The sequence below is a fragment of the Felis catus genome, chromosome B4 (assembly GCF_018350175.1).
Source record: "Felis catus isolate Fca126 chromosome B4, F.catus_Fca126_mat1.0, whole genome shotgun sequence".
Taxonomy (NCBI): domain Eukaryota; kingdom Metazoa; phylum Chordata; class Mammalia; order Carnivora; family Felidae; genus Felis; species Felis catus.
In genome coordinates, this window is record NC_058374.1 from 26,106,114 (window position 1) to 26,125,581 (window position 19,468).

The 19,468-nt window shown below is 36.2% G+C and overlaps 1 long non-coding RNA gene across 4 annotated transcripts in view; it reads left to right on the plus strand.

The window, feature by feature from the left end:
* The window catches only part of LOC109501369, a 95,035-nt gene that overhangs the window by 9,177 nt on the left and 66,390 nt on the right, over window positions 1-19,468 (plus strand). For 2 of the 4 annotated variants that reach the window (XR_006600372.1, XR_006600373.1), the window contains exon 2: window positions 14,390-14,475. The exons of the other annotated variants lie outside the window; for them this stretch is intronic. This is a non-coding gene — a long non-coding RNA (uncharacterized LOC109501369). The remainder of the gene's footprint in view (window positions 1-14,389; window positions 14,476-19,468) is intronic. 4 annotated transcript variants of the gene reach the window in all.

The following is a 19,468-nucleotide window of genomic DNA, read 5'->3' on the forward strand; positions in this document are numbered from 1 at the left end:
ATCCTATTCTCATTCCTCTGGCAAGAATATCTAGGATGCATGGCCAGAATTAATGCTTACATGTTCTGATTTGCTCCTTTATCTTTATGTAGTTATTCTAAGCCCTTTTTTATGCTTTTATTAATTGTTTTATTCAAAATCTTTCCCTTTTATTCTAAGCTCTCTCTTTTATATAAATAATACAGAATACTATAAAAGATGTTTAATCCCATTTTATGTGAAGTAGCCCTTGGTCCCTTTTCTGAGTTTTTAAAAGGCAGAAACTCAGAGCAAAGTACACTGGAATGTAGGGAAAGTTATTTGATATAGAAAGTGTGTAGTCTAGCCAAGAAGTGATTACTCCAGAAATCCTCATGGAGAATAAAGGATTTAATGTGCGACTTGATATTTTGGAAAAACAAACTGAGGATTAATAATATCCGGGTGATGTCTCCCAAAAACACCAAAGGAAACAGTGAAGACGTCTTAAAAGAATGGCTTCCAGATGCCTAGTAAATCATGTGTCCCTAACAAATGAGAACATGACTGAGGAAGGATATTACTTATTTTGAGAAGACCTGCATTCTTTGGGTAACTAGTAGTAGTTTGCACTTGAACGTTGTAATATTACCAAAGAGATAAAAGCCAAGAGTATTATCCTTTTCAAATAATGAAATGATGGATAAATTATTTACAGTGAACGTCAGATTTATCACTCAGTGTGATTTGTTTGTAAGAAAATAAATAAATCGGGGTTTTACAATGAGGTGATTTGTCTGTTTCACTGATTGGAATATATCTCAAGAATCTTGTGAAGTGGGAGAGGATGGTTGAAAGAGGGAAGGAAGGAGGATAAGGAAACCAAAATGATGCTTTTCAGATAGGAACATTTTCAGATACATAAATTAGAAAGACTCTGGAATCTGGGAGTTGATTTCTTCCAAACCATCTACACCCACATACTCTTTGGAAAGAGTTCATGTGCTCCCAGTGTGGAAACCACTTACTTAATTCATAGATAGAGCTCCCCATATTCCTGTGCCCTTTGAGGTCTTAAGTCATTTCCTCTGATGCAATCCAGCATGGATTTGCATCAATCAAAATGTTCCAGTACCTATTAGCTTTCAGAGTTGGGGTCATGAAGAGCTTTGGTTTAGTAAGGTCACAGGCTTTGGTTTTCCATATTGAAATCTTTTGACTTTCCCTGTGTTTAATTTTCTCATCCCTGTGATATTACCTGGCAAGTGTTTGTGTTTGAGCAATTCTTCTCTGCATCTTGTCACTGAATTGAAAACAACAGAAACAGCAATAGCAGCAGGAAAAAGCCCAATGTCTAGGGATCACAAACAGATTGTAATCGGATATTATAAAACAGAGATTAGAATGTGTGCGTTCTGTCTGAGGGGGATATTGCACTTAATCAATTAAATTTCCTATAGAGGATATTAAGCACAAATGGACCATTTCACAATTTCCATGGATACTAAGTGCTTGAAGTGAGGGGGGGTGGGGTGGAGAGGGGAAGGGGGAAGGAAGTCTAAATGAGCAAAATTAATCTTCTGTTTCCTTCCTAACTGGCAAATCAGTTGAAAGTAAGAGGCAGAAGCATAGATTAATAAACCATATGCAATATATTGCCAGTTGTCATTTGAAGGAACTATTTTTTCTTCTGTCATATTGATTGCCTAAGTGTTATAATAACATCGCAGGAGCACTTTGGGATTAGGAAAGCCACGATAATTTCCCCCCTCCTTTGCAAAAGTGTCTACTTGTTAGCTTCTGTAAATTTACTCTGTCCTGGTTAAGATTAGGTTCTGGTGTGAGAAACAAAGAAAAAACAGTGGTTTATGGAAGACAAATTTATTACAGTGAGTCTGGGGTGAGCTGTTAGGGCCTCAGCAGTAGCGCCCCTCTGCAAGGTGCTGAGGGACCAGGCTCCTTCACTGTGCAGGGCCGCTGTGTCCAAGACCTGCCCCATCTCCAGCCATCATGACTGCATTCCAGCCAATGGGAAGGAGGAAAGCACGAAGACAAGGGGCAAAAGTCACACATTGGCTTGCTCTTAGGGAAATCGTCACACGACATTTCTACTTCTGTCTCCTAGGCCAAAGTTAATCATACGGAACATTTTGCCTTTTACATTTTGAAGCTATCTTAATAGGTACATAGAAATTTAAATTTGTTACATTTTCTTAAGATTTGACACTTTTATCATTATAAAATGACCCTGTTTTTCTCTAGTAATCATTTTTGTCTGGAAGTGTATTCCATCTGATTTAAAGAGAGGTACGCCAGCTTTCTATTTGGTGTTTTTCTGGTATATCTTTTCCAGTATTATACTGTCAATATTTCTGGAAGCTTATATTCTAGATATGCTCATAGTAACAGAATATAGCTGACTTTTTTAAAAAACACAGTCTGCAATCTTTTTCTTGATGAAGGTATTTATGTGATTATGCGTCATTTTATTTAGTGCGTTTATTTGTCCCATCTTTTCTAGGATTCTTTTTCTCTGTTGCCTTTCATTTAGATTATTTTTTTGTAACCTGATTTTATCCCCTACTATTTGAAGTCATGTACTCTGATATTACTCTTTTTGTGTTGACCCCCCCCAACTTCATAATTATCTAAGTCTCAAGTTAATACCTTTACCTGCCTCCTAAACATTACCCTCATCCCTATCGGAATTGTATTCCTCTCTGGCATAATATGCTGTTGTAGTCATACGTTTAATTTTTTTAACTCCTTAAAACATTAATATTGCTGTTTTATACAGTCATCATTTTATATTTTTTATATTTATCCATGTTTACCAATTTTTTATTCTTCATTTCTTTTTAAAATAGAAGTATTAAGGTATGATTGACATACAATAAACTGTACATATTAAAAGTGTACAATTTGATCAGTTTCAGCATATGGGGAACAATCGTTGTAATCAAGAGAATGAACATATCATCACCTCCAAAAGATTTCTTGTGCCCCCTTAATCCTTCACACCTGCCACTTCATTATACTGGTGGTTGTAGTGTGATAGGCAGGAGCATAAATGCAAATCCTGTTACTCTATTGTGGCTATTAGTAAACCTCTCTGATCATTTCTGTTTGTATCCAGACAGATACATATATATACACATATCTGTACAGATATATATACACATGTATACACAAATATATGTACAGATATGTGTATATATATGTATATATAAAATTTATATTTTAATGTTTGTTTATTTTGAGAGAGAGAACGCGAGCAGGGGATGGGCAGAGAGAGAGGGAGACCCAGAATATGAAGCAGGCTTCAGGCTCTGAGCTGTTAGCACAGAGCCTGATGTGGGGCTCAAACCCATGAGCTGTGAGATCATGACCTGAGCCACAGTCGGATGCTCAACCGACAAAGCCACCCAGGTGCCCCTATATTTTTTTTTAGAATAGAGCTCTAGGTTCAAAGTGAGTTTTGTTCAAAATGAATATATCATTCTACAGTCTTCTGGCTTCCTTTGTTGCCATCGGGAAATCAGCTGTCAGTTTGTTACCCCTTTGAAGGTAATATGTCTCCTTTAAATATTCTTCTCTTTGTCTTCTGTGCTCTACAGTTTCACTGTAATCTGTCTGGTTGTGGGTTATCTTTATATAAATATCTTTATATTTATCCTTTATATTCACACTGTGTTCTTGAATCTGACAGAAGATACTTTTAAATAGTTCTGGAAAATTCTAAGCCATGTTCTTTTCACATATTATCTATTACCTCTGCCTCCTTTCTCTTTTCCTTTTTGTAACTCCAATTAGACACATTTCCACTCTATCACCATTGTTCTTAACCTACTTTTCCCACATATTTCTGTGTAACACATTGGATAATATCTTCATGCCTAAGTGTCTTTATCACTACTCTCTTCAGCTGTATCTAATTTACTGTGAAGCCTATCCACTGAGATTTTTTTTTTTCATTTCAGTTATGATTTTCAGTTCCAGGTGCTCCATTTGGTTCTTAAATTTCATTGTTTACTCCGGATAGCTGTACAGATTTTCAAACTTTTCTGTATACATGCTGAACATAATTTTATGATATGTGTCAGATTATAACAATATATACCAAGTCTTTTTTTCCCCCCTGATATCTCTCTCTATTCTTGCTGCTTCTCACTCATGGTATGTTGTTTCTCTCTGTATGTTGAATGATTTTTGGCTGTGAGTTGCTTGCTTATCCTGGAAATTTATTTTTCAAGGAATTCTTGGAGAACTGGGAGAGCAAAGTTCTCTCCAACCCTGCATAGAGGATTGGAATTTACTTCTGCCAAATACCTTTGGTACTACTGTAAACTACCAATGTCATTTTACACATTTGGTATGTAATTTTTCACTTAAAAATATGTGGGGCACCTGAGTGGCTCAGTTGGATGAGCATCCAGCTCTTGATTTCAGCTCAGGTCATGATCTCGTGGTTCATGGGATGGAGCCCTGCATCAGGCTCTGTACTGACAGTCTGGAACCTGCTTGGGATTCTCTCTCTCCCTCTCTTTCTTTCTGTCCCTCCCTTGCACATGTGCTCACTCTCTCTGTCTTTCTCTCTCTGTCTTTCTCAAAATAAGTCAACATTTAAAATAAATAAATAAATAAAAATATATCATTAAATGTCTATTATCCCAGGTAAATTCATATACTGATTATTTTTAATGCTGCCTAGCATTCAATAATAAGGATATGTTTGTAATTTATTTTTGTTTTTAGTCAAAGTATAGTACATGCAATATTATATTAGTTTAAATGTACAGCATATCAATTCAACAATATATACATTACAAAATACCATGATAGGTAAGTGTAGTTATCATTTGTCACCACACAATGCTATTACAATATTATTGACTATATCCCCTATACTGTACTTTTCATTCCTGTCACTTACTTCTTTTATAACTGGAAGCTTGTAGTAATTATTCCCACCTATTTTGCATATCACTCCACGTCCCTACCCTCTGGCAACCAACAGTTTTCTATATTTATGAGTCTTTTACTTTGTTTTATTTTGGTTTTGATTATTTTATTTTGTAGAGCCCACATTAAGTGAAATCATATAGTATTTATCTTTGTCTAACTTATTTTGTTTAACATAATACCTTCTAGGTCTATCCATATTGTCACAAATGGCAAGATTTCATTCTTTTTTAATGGCTTAGTAATGTTCCAGTGTGTGTGTGTGTGTGTGTGTGTGTGTGTGTATGCCATATCTTCTTTATCCATTCATTTATCAGCAGATACTTCAGTTGCTTCCATATTTTGACTATTGTAAGTAGTGCTGCAATGAACATGCTTATAGCTTTTCAAAATAGGGTTTTCATTGTCTTTGGGTAAATACCCAGAAGTGGAAACACTGGATCATATGGTATTTCTATTTTTAATTTTTTGAGGAATCTTCATATTGTTTTTCATAGCCACTGCACCAATTTACATTCCCCCCACCCCCAACAGTATACAAGGGCTCACTTTTCTCCACATCCTTGCCAACAATTTTTATTTCTTGTGTTTTTGGTTCTAGTGATTTTTGCAGGTGTAAGGTGGTATCTCATTGTGGTTTTGATTTGCATTTCCCTGATGATTAGTGATGTTGAGCATCTTTTCATGTGTATTTTGGCCATGTGTGTGTCTTTTTGAAAATGGCTTTTCTGGTCCTCTGCCCACTTTTTAATCAGATTATTATTATTTTTTTCTGTTGAGTTGTAAGAGTTCTTTAAATATTTTGGATGTTAATCCCTTATTGTACATATTATTTGCAAATATCCTCTCCCATTCAGTAGATTGCCTTCACTGCACAAAACCTTTTTATTTTGATGTAGTCACAATAGTTTATTTTTGTTCCCCTTGCTTAGCAATAAAATATTGCTAAGGCCAATTTCCAAGAGTTTACTGCCTGCAATTTTTTTTTAGGAGTTTTATGGTTTTAGGTCTTTCATTTAGGTCTGTAGTCCATTTTAAGTTTATTTTTATGTGTGGTGTAAGAAAGTGGTTTAGTTTCTTTTCTTTTCTTTTCTTTTCTTTTCTTTTTTCTTTTTTCTTTTTTTGCATGTAGCTCTCCAGTATTCCCAGCACCAATTATTGAAGAAATTATCTTCCCCAATGGTATATTTTTCCCTCCTTCATCAGAAGGTAATTTATCATGTAAGCATGGATTTATTTCTGGGCTGCTAATTCTCTTCCAATGAACTATGTATATTTTTGTGCTAGTACTACAATGTCTTGAATACTATAGCTTTGTAATATAGTTTCAAATCTGGGATTGTTATACAACCACCTTTTTTCCTCTTTCCTAAGATTGCTTTAGCAGTTTAGGGTCTTCGTGGTTGCATATAAATTTTAGGATTATTTGTTCTAGTTCTGTGAAAAATGCTGCTGGTATTATGATAGGGATTGTATTGAATCTGTAGATTGATTTGGGTAGTATGGGCATTTTAGCAGTATTATGTCTTTCAATCCATGAGTATGATGTATGTTTTAACTTATTTGTATCATTTTTAATTTCTTTCATCAGTGTCTTATAATTTTCAGAGTCCATCCTTTCATATCCTGTTTAAATTTATTCTTAGGTATTTTATTCTTTTTGGATGCAATTGCAAATGAGGTTATTTTCCTAATTTCTCTTTCTGATATTTTATTATGAGTACATAGAAAAGCAACAGATTTCTGACTATTACTTTTTATCCTGAAACGTTACCGAATTCAGGTATTCTAATAGTTTTTTAGAGTCTTTCGGGTTTTCTCTATATAATATCATGTCATCTGCAAATAGTGACAGTTTTATTTCTTCCTTATAAATTTGGATGCCTTTTCTTTCCTTTTCTTGTCCGATTGCCATGGCTACGACTTCCAGTACCATACTGAGTAAAAGTTATGAAAGTGGACATCCTTGTCTTGTTCCTGATCTTAGGGGGAGAGCTCTCAGTTTTTCACCATGGAATATGATGTTAGCTGTGAGTTTGTCATAGATGGCCTTTATTATGCTGAGGTGTGTTTCTTCTTTACCTACTTTGTTGAGAGTTTTTATGATGAGTGGATGTTGAATTTTGTCACATGCTTTTTCTGTTTCTATTGAGATAATCATATAACTTTTATTCTTCATTTTGTTAATGCGGTGTATCACGATGATTGATTTGTGGATACTGAACCATCCTAACATCCCTGGAATAAATCCCACTTGATTGTAGTAAATGATCCTTTTAACGTATTTTTGAATTAGTTAACCAGTATCTTGTTGAGGATTTTTCTATTTGTGTTCATCAGGGACGTTGGTCTGTAATTTTTTGTGTGTGGTAATGTCTTCATCTAGTTTTGGTACCAGGGTAATGGTGGCCTTTAGAGTGAATTCAGAAGCGTTCTTTCCTCTTTAATTCTTTGGAGTAGTTTGAGACAGATGGGAATTAACTCCTGCTTAAATGTATAGTAGAATTCACCTGTGAAACCATTTGGTCTTGGACTTTTGTTAGCTGATTTTTTGATTACCAGTTCAATTTCATTACTAGTAATCAGTCTGTCAGGTTTCCCATTTTTTCCTACTTCAGACTTGGAAGATTGCATGTTTCTGGGAATTTTTTTTTCTTTTAGATTGTCCAGTATTTGGCATATAATTTTTTTATAGTAGTCTCTTGTAATCCTTTGTATTTCTATGGTGTCAGTTTTAACTTCTCCTCTTTTATTTCTTATTTTATTTGATTATTTATTTGATCTCTTTTTTTTGATGGGGGCTTAAAGTTTATCAATTTTGTTTATCTTTTCTAAGAACCAGCTCTTAGCTTCGTTGATCTTTTCTTTCATATTTTTCTTTTAGTCTCTATTTTATGTATTCACACTCTGATCTTTATTATTTCCTTTCTTCTACTAATTTGGGCTTTGTTTTTCTTCTTCTAGTTCCTTTACATGCAAGGTTTGTTTATTTGTGATTTTTCCTGAGATAGGCCTGTATTACTATAAATTCCCCTCTTAGAACAACTTTCGCTGTATCCCAAAGGTATTGAACCATTGTGTTTCCATATTCATTCCTCTCTCTGTTTTTTTCTTTGTTTTTTTTTTCATTGGTGGCATGTTGTTTAGCTTCCATGTGTTTGTGTTCTTTCTATTTTTTTCTTGTAACTGATTTCTAGTTTCATACCATTGTGGTTGGAAAAGATGCTTGATATGATTTCAGCCTTCTTAAATTTATTGAGACTTGTTTTGAGGCCTACCATGTGATCTATTCTGGAGAGCATTCTATGTGCCCTTGAGAAGAATGTGTATTCTACTGTTCTTATTTGGAATGTTCTGCATATATCTGTTAAGTTCCTCTGACCTAATGTGTCATTCAAAGCCACTTTTTCTTCATGAGTTTTCTGTCTGTATGATATATCCATTGATGTAAGTGGGGCTTTAAGCTCTCTACTGTATCTTATTACTGTCAATTTCTCCTGTTATATCTGTTAATATTTGCTTTATTTATTTAGGTGATTCCATTTTGGGTGTATTTGTTATATCCTCATGTAGGATTGATCCTTTTATAATTATGTAATGTCCTTCTACATGTAGTTTATTTTTATTTCAGTCATTATATCCTTCAGCTGACGGTTTTGAGGGGTTTTGTTTGTTTGTTTTTGTATTTTATATCTCTTTGTTGAAGTTCTCACTGAGTTCATCCACTCTTCTGTCAATCTGGTATCTTTATGACCATTACTTTGAACTCTTTGTCAGGTAGATTACTTATGTACATTTTGTTTAGCTCTTTCTCTGAGTATTTTTTTCTTGGTCTTTCATTTCGAACATATTCCTTTGTCTCCTCATTTTGTCTGACTCTGTGTTTATTTCTGTGTACTAGGTAGGTCAGCTATGTCTCCTCATCTCGAAAATAATGGCCTTATGTAGAAGATATCCTGTGGTGCCCAGTAGAGCAATCTCACTGGTCACCAGAACAAGGTGCTCCACAGGCGTTCTCTCTGTGGGCTGCACGTGCCCTCATGCTGTGGTGGAACCGCAACTGTTGCAGGTGTGCTAGTGGGCAGGTCTGGCCCTCAACCTCACCATCAGCTCTGATCAGCCGTGACTACTGCAGGCACACTGGTGGGCAGGACTTGGCAGATCCATAGGAGAACAGCGGAGCAGGGCAAGTGGTGCTAGCAAGGTAGATAGAGAGTATCAAAGCTGGCTCACAAAAGCTTCCTGCCAGCTAGTCTGAAGGAGCACAAGAAAAATGGCATCTGCTCTCTCTTCTGTTCCCAGAGAAAACTGCAGATCCCCATGCCTCTGGCACATGTCCTAAAATTATTCCATAAATTTCCTTTATGTATAACCCAGGTGCTTTTCAAAATGCTGCTTCTATGCTGGGTCTGAGACCAAGTAATAGAACATGCTGGCCCTTTAAGAGTAGTGACTCACTTTCCTATAGTCCTGCATCTTCCAGAGTGAATCCCTGCTGATGTTTAAAGCCAGATATGGGGTAGGTCCCCAGGGCTGGGGCTGCCCAGTGGGGCTTGATCCCTCTCTTGCTTATGGGTGGCCTCACTGGGGTTTGGTTCCCAACCGCATCTCAGCCCCTCCTACTCTCTTAACATGACCTTCACTTTATATCTTTAGCTGTGGAAGATCTGTTCTGTCAGTCTTCGGGTTGTTTTCAGAGTGAATTGCATGACATGCAGTTGTTGCTTTGCTTTGTCTGCTTGTGAGAGGAGGTGCATATATACATTGCTTGTGGGAGGGAGTATATATGTGTATACATACACACACAGACACACGCATATTGACTAGAAAGTGGGACTGCTAGGGCAAAGAGAATGTACACTTAAAACATTTTTTATACATACTACACATGGCTTTCTGAAAAGATTCTATCAGTTTACAGCCTACCAATATATTATACCCATGTCCTTGGCAACACTGGATATTATCAATCTTTATTTTGCTCAGCTGATGAGAATATTATTTAATCTGCTGAATCTTACTATTAATGAGGTTGAACATGTTTGCTTACTTCTGTTGACCATTTGCTTTTCTCTTTGTGATTGCTGTTTGTCTAATTTACCCATTTTCATAATTTTTTTCTAGGTCATTTTCCTATTAATCTGTAGATATTTTTTGAACGTTATGAATTTTACTGTCTTTTGTTTAAACATTCAATCCAGGAATAACTTTTAAAATATAAACAGGAGCCAGTATAAATTAGAACCAAAATGTTTTTCATAATAGATATTGTTTTTGGGGCAAAAATAGACACTATATAATTGTTGTAAACAGTGAATATTGTGATCTGTCAGCTCTTTGCTATTCTCAAGTTTTTATACCATGAGTATGATAGTGCTCTTTGTGACTACTTTTGGAATTTATATTTTTTCATTTCCTGTTTCTAGTCATTACTTGAGTTGAGTGCTTAACTTGCAATTTGTGGGTATTCAAATCGAAGCAAAAGAGCCCACCAGTGAGTAGAAATTGCATATTTTCTTGTTGAGAGAATTAAATATAATTGCTTCCTCAATCTGTTTTTAAAAAGTGTTAAGGATTCATGTATCAATAGTCATAATTAGGGAACTATTTCTAGTCAGATTTCTAATGCTTTACTAGAGAAATACTTATTTTGAGAGACTTTAATTTTTTGAATTTCAAGTATTTAACATGTAATCAATTTTCACCAGATAATTCTGTCTCCATCATTTATCTGGAGCAGTTATATTTACATTTAACAATTACAGTTGGAGGGAGATTTTAGCATCATTGGAATTTGAAGTTTTGCTAACCTATATTTTACTATTTCAGAAAATGTCTATTATTTCAAATGACCACTGTAATCTCTGTTTCTTGTAAAATTCATGCTTGGCTTCCTCAATCAATTCTTTTGGGCTATGATTTTTTTTAAAGTTATTGAGAAAGCCATTTTGTGATCATTATTAAACATTGACTATTGGTGGGTTTTTTTTATAGGTCTTTATAAGGTGAGAGGAATTGGTTGGCTGCATAAGTTGAAATAAACTGAAAAATTATAAAAAAAATTTAATTATCCCATAGGAATGCTTTCCTGAGTGGTAGAATATATATCATATAAAATGATTTAACATCAAAGATTTTTTTAAACTGCTTTGATTTCTAGCATTTATATTGCAATTTAGTGCATATTGCTTTTAAACCAGGAACATTCAGGACTTCACAGACTCAAGTTAGATAAGCATTTAGAGGAGAGGCATGCTAATTGTCTTAAAAATCAAGTCTTTACTTTGAGAAATAAAATTGGTTAGGTCTCAGAGATTAGAGTCAGCACGATTTAGAAATTATATTTCTCAGAATGGTCCCAAAGAACTTCCTGATAAACATGTAAACAAACATAGGAATTCATCTGATTCAGGATTGATCTTGAAAAGTTAAAAGGATGACAACAAAGGTTTAGCAGTGTTGTACTCCACTGATGTCTGATTAAATCATTTTAAGCATTCTTTGCCATTTAAATAATATTGAGTATTCTTTCTCATTATTTCCACAACATATAATTTAAGGTAACAAAAGTTTATATATTTTGAAACGCATATCCATTTGATCATTCCAAATGAATTAAATAAGACGGGGGGGGGGAGATAATACTGAATTGTCATTCACAAATCTTTATGCAAATAGCCTGGAAGAATTAAATGACTACACATAATTGGTTTTCTTAAGGTACTGACTGATAAGGACTATGAACCTGGGACTTCTTCAGTAAAGTAAAACCATATTTAGCTGGTATGTTATACGCAATGCTAGTTCTTCCTACTAAATTGCTGTAATCAGGTTATTTGGAACCTGAGCCCAGTCAAAGTTACATAGCTAAATTATCGGTCAGACTCTGGAATTATCTGAATTTGGGATGCAGGGCGTCAGCCAGGGCCAGAAGGGAGCAAGATCAAAGTGGAAGCCAACACAGCAAACAAAAGAAGAATTCAGGAGTATTTGTGTAGGAGTCAGGTTAAATCAGAAATAGGAGCTAGGGGCCCTGGAATTATACCAGCATACCGGAGTTAGAGGGAACTCCATCTTCTCTTCTCCCAGGACCCTAGATGAGCAGAGATATACTAGCATAGAAAGAAGAGTGCAAGAGGGCCCTAACTTGTAGTCTACTGCTAGGTGAAATCTCTAGCTTCCCAGAGGAGTCTTGAAAATACATCCTATTCTTAGTAAAACTGGAAAGTTAGCTTCTATAAGTGACCCTAAATTTTATAACAGATGTATAATTCACATTATGTTTTGTGTGTGGAACACATAGGTATTTATATCGTATAGTTTTCTTTGTAAAAATATCATCATCTATTCTAAATATTTATTAGAGGCAACTTCTAGTACTATTTACGATTCACATATTTTACATGATTCATATATTACTTGGCAGTATGCGAGCAAAGTAGTCAATTCTCTATTTCCCTTTGCAAAAGTATTTAATTAACTTAGCTCTGTACTTAGTACGTAGAAAGTTCAATAAGGCATGAAATTCAATAAATAAAACTACATTTTGGGAAAACAACCCCTTGGGGAGAAAGTGTTGTAGTCTTCCTTTTGCAGTATGGCACTGGTTTAAACAAATACAGTGTATCCATGTGAGGGACCCTTACACATCTTTTAAAAAGAGTGAGAGAGATCTAGACTGATATATAAAAGCTTTAAAAATATATTGACTTTTAAAAAGTCAAGCTATTAAGCAATCTTTAAGTAGTTTTCAGAGGGTGAAGTGCAAGCTGTCTACTGAACCCAAGACCCAAAAAAGAAAAAAATGTCTGTGGAGAAGTAGAGTTGGTCCAAAGGCACAGGTCAACAATAAAGTCTCTTGGTGTTTATCGGCTTGCAGAATGCAGAGAGAGAAACAGTGCTTGAGAGATCTTCCTAACTTTCCCAGCCCAAGTGAGGTGGCCCAGTGATCTCCTTTCAGGGGATGGTGTTAGTGGTACAAGTGGCTGATGTGATCACCCTCGTAGTTGTCATAAAAGTAAGCAGATCCACCTCCACAGCCTGCCTTCTGGTCCCCTGTTATGACCCACATGGGGCAATACCATGGTCAGGGTGGGGGCAGACTGGGACCTGCCACAGAGAGAGGGTCTGGTGAATTCTGCCATGCTGTGCACTTTTCATTGCTTTGGCTTCATAGATTCCTGTGTCTTGTGGAGAAGCCAGATGGACCTGATTTTTCTGGTGAGTTACCATCAAACATGTGACCTGTGTTCTTCAGTTTCTTTCATTATATCCCTGTGAGATGCTGAAACATCAACCCTATACTTTAACAAATAGCACCTGGACTTTCTCATCTTGTTTCTTTCTGAAGCAATCGCAAAACACTTTAGTAAAAAAGATTTATGACAGCTCTTCTATTTTTTCCATTTTATATGTCTGCTAAATTCCATTTTTAAAACATTATGGAGAAAGCCACTGGTGGAATCGCAATGTCTAGAAATGTTAACTTCTCTGTAAAAATAAGGCCACTCAAATCTTGTTAAATTGATATTGTATTCATTGTGCCTCTTAATGCCCACGTTCATTCCAAAGGACTTATAAAATGAAATCATCAAAAAGTTCCCAGCTGCACAAGTCTTTTGAAACTTTTCTATCGTAACAGAGCCTGCGTTACACATTACAAAAACACGCAAGGGGGCTTAAAGATAGTTTAACAAAAAGACTAGAAAGGGAGAATATCCAGGTGGCTTTTTAAGTGTGGAACATAATAAAATGGTGTTTGGAAAGTATTATGCCAAGATGTAATAACTAGAAAACAAGAAAGTCCATTTATAAGTTCAAGTGTAATTTTAAGTCATAAGTAGAAGAAACGTTGAGAATGGAAGGGGAAGAAATAACATGAGCACTTACTAGTGTGAAACAAATAGACTGAAATCCTTCAGCAATGGAAGAGCAGCAATAAGACAGTATATTTTGGACCCATCTTTCTGAAGCTTTGTCCTAAGGCTTTGAGTTATGTACTATATATCTCAATTTTCTGAGGGAAGAGAAATTACTTGAGTATTTAAAACAGAGAGTCTGATACAGGAAAATGGCTACCCAGGGGAAGGCAGAGCTGAAACACCCAACCACAGACTCGGAGACAATCCAGAGATTAATACTAGTAAGTGGCCACCATTACCCCTGGACCAGAATGAGGAGGCAAAGGGCAAAGGTCATCAGAAGGGAGGTGGAAGTGACTCATCTGTTGCATCAGATGTTGCCAGGGACAGATGGGGACAAGAGAAATACTGTGGCTTCTCCCTCTTTCCTCCCCCCCCATCTCCTACTAATGTCCACACTGCCTGTTCCCAGCTTGGGGAGTAGCCTGCAGGGTTCCTCCTTTCTGCAGAGCAAAGGAGGAATGGGGAATGGATCCCAGGGCAGTTGGGCTTGGGACCAGCAGAAACACTGTGTACATTAGCAGATGAACACCCTTCTTTATATTCAGGTGAGAACTTACCACTGGAAGGGACCTGCATTACGCCATTGCGATCACAGGACACTCCTGCTGCACCGTGACTTTCCTCAAAGCAAGTAGGTTCACCCCTGACTGCTCCTTGTGTCTTGACACTGTTGCTCTGCTGCATTACTTAAAGTAATATTTCAGTTTGGCCATGCACATTTTTTAAAGGGCCCATTTGACTTGTAGTCTGGGTGTCCTGCTGTAATTCATCCACTGGCCTTTGGGTAGAACACACTTTATAACAACACCAGAGACAGGTTTAAGTGGAAGTCCAGCTGGGCAGTTGTCCATGGCACCAACCTTTAAGGAGCACTAAGAGATCAATGGGGCATTAAAACATCTCTGGAAATGTCACTAACTGGGGAAAAAAAAAAACCCTAAGAAACAAAACAAAAAAACATCGTGCCTTTCTCAAAATTCCTCTAAAGAAGAAATGTACTTTATCTGGTTGAGCTTTTTAATCCACTTTTGGACACTGCCTCCCCCCATTTCCCAGGCCAAAAGGCTGTTCTTTGTATTTGTTTTGAAACAAGCAAAACCAAATCCAAACTGTAAAGGACATCTGCTGGCTTATATATTTAAAAAGAAGAGTCAGGGTATAGACTTCAGGCAAGTCTTGATCTACAGCCCAGTGATGTCCCCCAGTACCTTGCCTTCCTCATTGTTGGCCTCATGGTGGCAGTGTGACCAGCAGCGGCATGCCCACAAGGAAAGAGAGGTCTCTTCCCTCAATGCTAGATCTTAAGATCATCATTTATTAGACTTGTACTTCTTTGGAAATACAGTTTCCTTAAATATGTTGTGTGTTTTTCCCCCCATTCATCTGATACATGACCTGAAGTATTTGGATACAGAGGGTGAGGGTGTTCAGGCCTAAGCTTATTTGCTTTTGTAGTAAAAAAAAAAAAAAAAAAAAAAAAAAAAAAAAAAAAAAAAAGCCTTCAGATTATCAGGCCTCCAGACACTATGAATAATCCATTCCATAGAATAGTATCCTTAGCAAAGCCAGACAGAAGAAACCTCTTAACCATCAAGGTAGGACTACTTGTTTTGGTCAATTTGAATACAAAAGGAAACATAAAAGGATAATAATTCTTATAAACACTTTATTTTCACTCATCCATTCACTAATATTTTGGTATGAAGCCAAGGTCTTTTCTTCGAGTATGGGTTTTTCTCACATAAACCTTAGTTCATAATGCATTGAGGCATCTAGATTTACACTTCCTTTTTTTTTTTTTAACGTTTATTTATTTTTGAGACAGAGAGAGACAGAGCATGAATGGGGGAGGGGCAGAGAGAGAGGAAGACACAGAATCGGAAGCAGGTTCCAGGCTCTGAGCCATCAGCCCAGAGCCCGACGCGGGGCTCGAACTCGTGGACCAGGAGATCGTGACCTGAGCTGAAGTCAGACGCCTAACCTACTGAGCCACCCAGGCGCCCCTACACTTCCTTTTTTTAAGTAGAGTGAGAATTCCACAAGAATCTTGTAAAATATATGAGACAAAAATCCTTTTAAATTTTACAATTTCCCTCAATTTTTATATTTTGAGAGCAATTTTTAAGCAATTGATTTTTATCAAGTCATTCTAAAGCATTTAATTAGTTTTCATAGAAAAAAAACTATTGTCATACTTACAGTTCATTGGTTTCTGTAATTCTGTAATACTTAATTCAAGTACATAATTACAATAAGTGTAACTGCCATAAATAAGTTTAGGAAAAGAGACAAACTGGGTAGCCATAAAACTCCATTGATGGGAACGGGTATGCCTGGTAGGTTAAGGGTGGCACCCAAGGCCATGAACATTCTGTGGACTACAGGCTTCAGTCAGGATGTTTTACAGAAGAATGGAATATATTAATTGACGAAACAATCAGTTAAGCAGAGATTGGGTAAGACAGCGACTATTATTTTGTATTTCCTCTCTACTTTCAGAAAGGCCACCTGTAGCCTAAGCTTATGTCACTCACATAAGACCTAACTCAAGGCTGTATTATATACTCAAAATCTCCAAAATCCTAATTGATTTTTTTAACCAGATGTCTTAATGCTTTAGCCTTGGTAGACATGTGCTCAGAGTCCCAAAATACAATAGGAAATATTTTAACCAGTTGCAACATACAGAGGTTGCCAACTTCCAGCTTACCTTCTCAGCTCAGATGATTCCAAATTTTAGCATCTATTCTTTGTAACATCTCATTTTATAAGAAATGCTGTATGAGTTATGCTACTTCTGGGTGCAAGTAATAGGAGAGACTTACTCAAAGTGGGTTAATCAACAAGGAAGATGTATTGGTTCATGTAAAAACTCCAGGATGAAACTAATTTAACAGTGTATGTCAACTATATTTAAAAACAAAACAAAACAAAACCCCCCAAAATGAGCATATTTCAGACAAGGCTCAGAGATCCAGTATATGGTTGTGTAGATTGTTCACTGCTCCAAGGAGCCTGGGCAAGGGGTGGGGGGGCAGGTGGGGCCTGAATTCAGCTTACCAACCAATATGTTCAGGCATGGAACTGGATCTGTTTGGAGAAAGAGGTGCCATTTTATTTACATGAAGGACTAATAGCAAAGCCATGCTCCTGCAGGCTGAATTTGTCTAGTTTATCCACTCAGAGGCAATGTATGTTCTAATACTGGGACGCTTGGCAGCTCAACAATGTCAAGCAAGAATCAGTTTATTTTCTCCTGTTACCCATTTCCTTACATCAGCAAGCCATATCCCTTGGCTCCACTGTGTTCACCAGTTGAAGGCCAGCATCAACTAAGTCATCCTTTTTCTTGTCCAGTGGGAGAGTGAACTCCTCAAACAATGAATATGTTAGCTTCCATATTTGTTCAACCTTATATCCGTCACTAAACCAATCTCCATAGCAGGAAGATTTAGCATGTTGGCTAAGGTAGGATTTATATTTGCCATTTTGCTATTTTTCTTTCATATGTCTTAGGTCTCTTCTATTTCTCCATTTCTCCAGTAGTGCTCTCTTTCATTGTAAATAAATATTTGCTAGTATACCATTTTAATTTCCTTGTGTTTTGGTTTTCCAAAGGGATTACAATTAACATTTCAATGTATACCAATCTAGTTCAGATTGATACCAGCTAATATACTTGTTTCTTTCCTCCTTTGTGCTGTTGTTGTCATACAAATTACAAAGTTATCAACAGTTTTATTGCTTTATGCAGTTTCAAAATTTTTGATGTAACTGTAGATTCACATGCAGTTATAAGAAATGTAGGGAAATTTTAGGTATCCTTTACACAATTTTTGTCAATGAAACACATTCAAAACTATAGTCTTCATTTCTCATAGATAAATGTCTAGGAATACAATTGCTTGTTTGTATGGTAGTTGCATGTTTACTCTGGCTGCCAAACTGTCTTCTAGAGTGATTGTACCATTTTACATTCTCATCGGCAATATATGGGTAATTCATTTTCTCTGTATCCTCACCAGTGTTTGGTATTGTCACTATATTTTAGTCATTCCGATAGGTATGTAGGGATATCTCACTGTGGTTTTCATCTGTATTTCCATAATGGCTAATGATGTAGATTTTTTTTCATTTGCTTATTTGTCTTTTGTATGTCCTCTTTTCGTGAAATATTACTTCATATATCAATTGCAAATTTAATATCTGAATTGTTTGGGGTTTAAATTTTTTAATTTTAATTTTTAATAGATGTTATTTTTTAGAGAAATTTTAGGTTCAAAGCAAAATGAAACAGAAACTACAGAGAGTTCCTATATACTCCCTGCCACTATACATGCACAGCCTTCCCTAGTATCAATATCTCTCAAAAGAGTGGTACATTTGTTACAAAGAATGAGCCTATATTCTATGGCTTTCAACAAGTGTATGTATAATGACATCTATCCACATTACAGTATTATAGAAAGTCATTTCACTGCCCTAAAAGTACTCTGTGCTCCTGCTATTCAACCTCCTTTCCCTGTTTAGCATGGATTATTTTTTAGTGTCTCCATAGTTTTGTCATATAGTTGGGATCAGGCAGTATGTAGCCTTTACAGATCGGCTTCTTTCATTTAATACCATGCATTAAGTTTCCTCCATGTCTTTTCATGGCATGATAGCTAATTTCTTTTTAGCATTGAGTAACAGTCCATTGTCTGGGTGTACCACAGTTTGTTCATCCATTTGCCTACTGAAGGATATCTTGATTGCTTACAAGTCTTGGCAATTATGAATAAAGCTGCTATAAATACCTGTGTGTAGGTTTCTGTGTGAACATGAGTTTTCAACTCATTTGAGTAAATAACAAGGAATATGTTTGCTGGATCATATGGTAGGAGTTTAGTTTTGTGAGAGGCTGCCCAGCTGTCTTTCAAAGTGCCTATGTCATTTTGCATTCCCATCAGCAGTGAATGAATGAATATTCTTGTTACTCCGTATACTTGCCAACATCTGGCAGTGTCACTGTTTTGAATTTTAGTTATTCTAAGAGATATTTAGTGGTATCTCATTGTTATTTTAATTTGCAATTCCCTATTGACATGAATCTGAAGCAGGCTCCAGCCTCTGAGCTGTCAACACAGAGCCGTATGCAGGGCTCAACCTCATGAATTGTGAGATCATGACCTGAGCAAAAATTAGACACTTAACCAACTGAGCCACCTAGGCGCCCATTTTTTTCCAAATCTTAACGTTATTTATTTTTCAAAATGACCAAGAGCCTTTGACAGGTAGATTTGTTTTATAACTGCCGATTTCTTGAATAAAAGAGCAATATACACCAAGCCTAGAAAAATTAATCATACCCTTTTCATATGCTTATTTGTCATCTTTATATCTTCTTTGATGAGGTGTCTGTTCAGGTCTTTTGCCCATTTTTGAATCAGGTTCATTATTTTTAAGTTCTAAGGGTTTCTTACCTATTTTGAAGTCCATTTCCAGATACATCTTTTTTTAAAATTTTATTTATTGTTTAATTTACATCCAAGTTAGCATATAGCAATTCAGGAGTAGATGATTTCAACAGTGATTTCAGGAGTAGATTCCTTAATGCTCCTTACCCATTTAGCCCATCCCCCTCC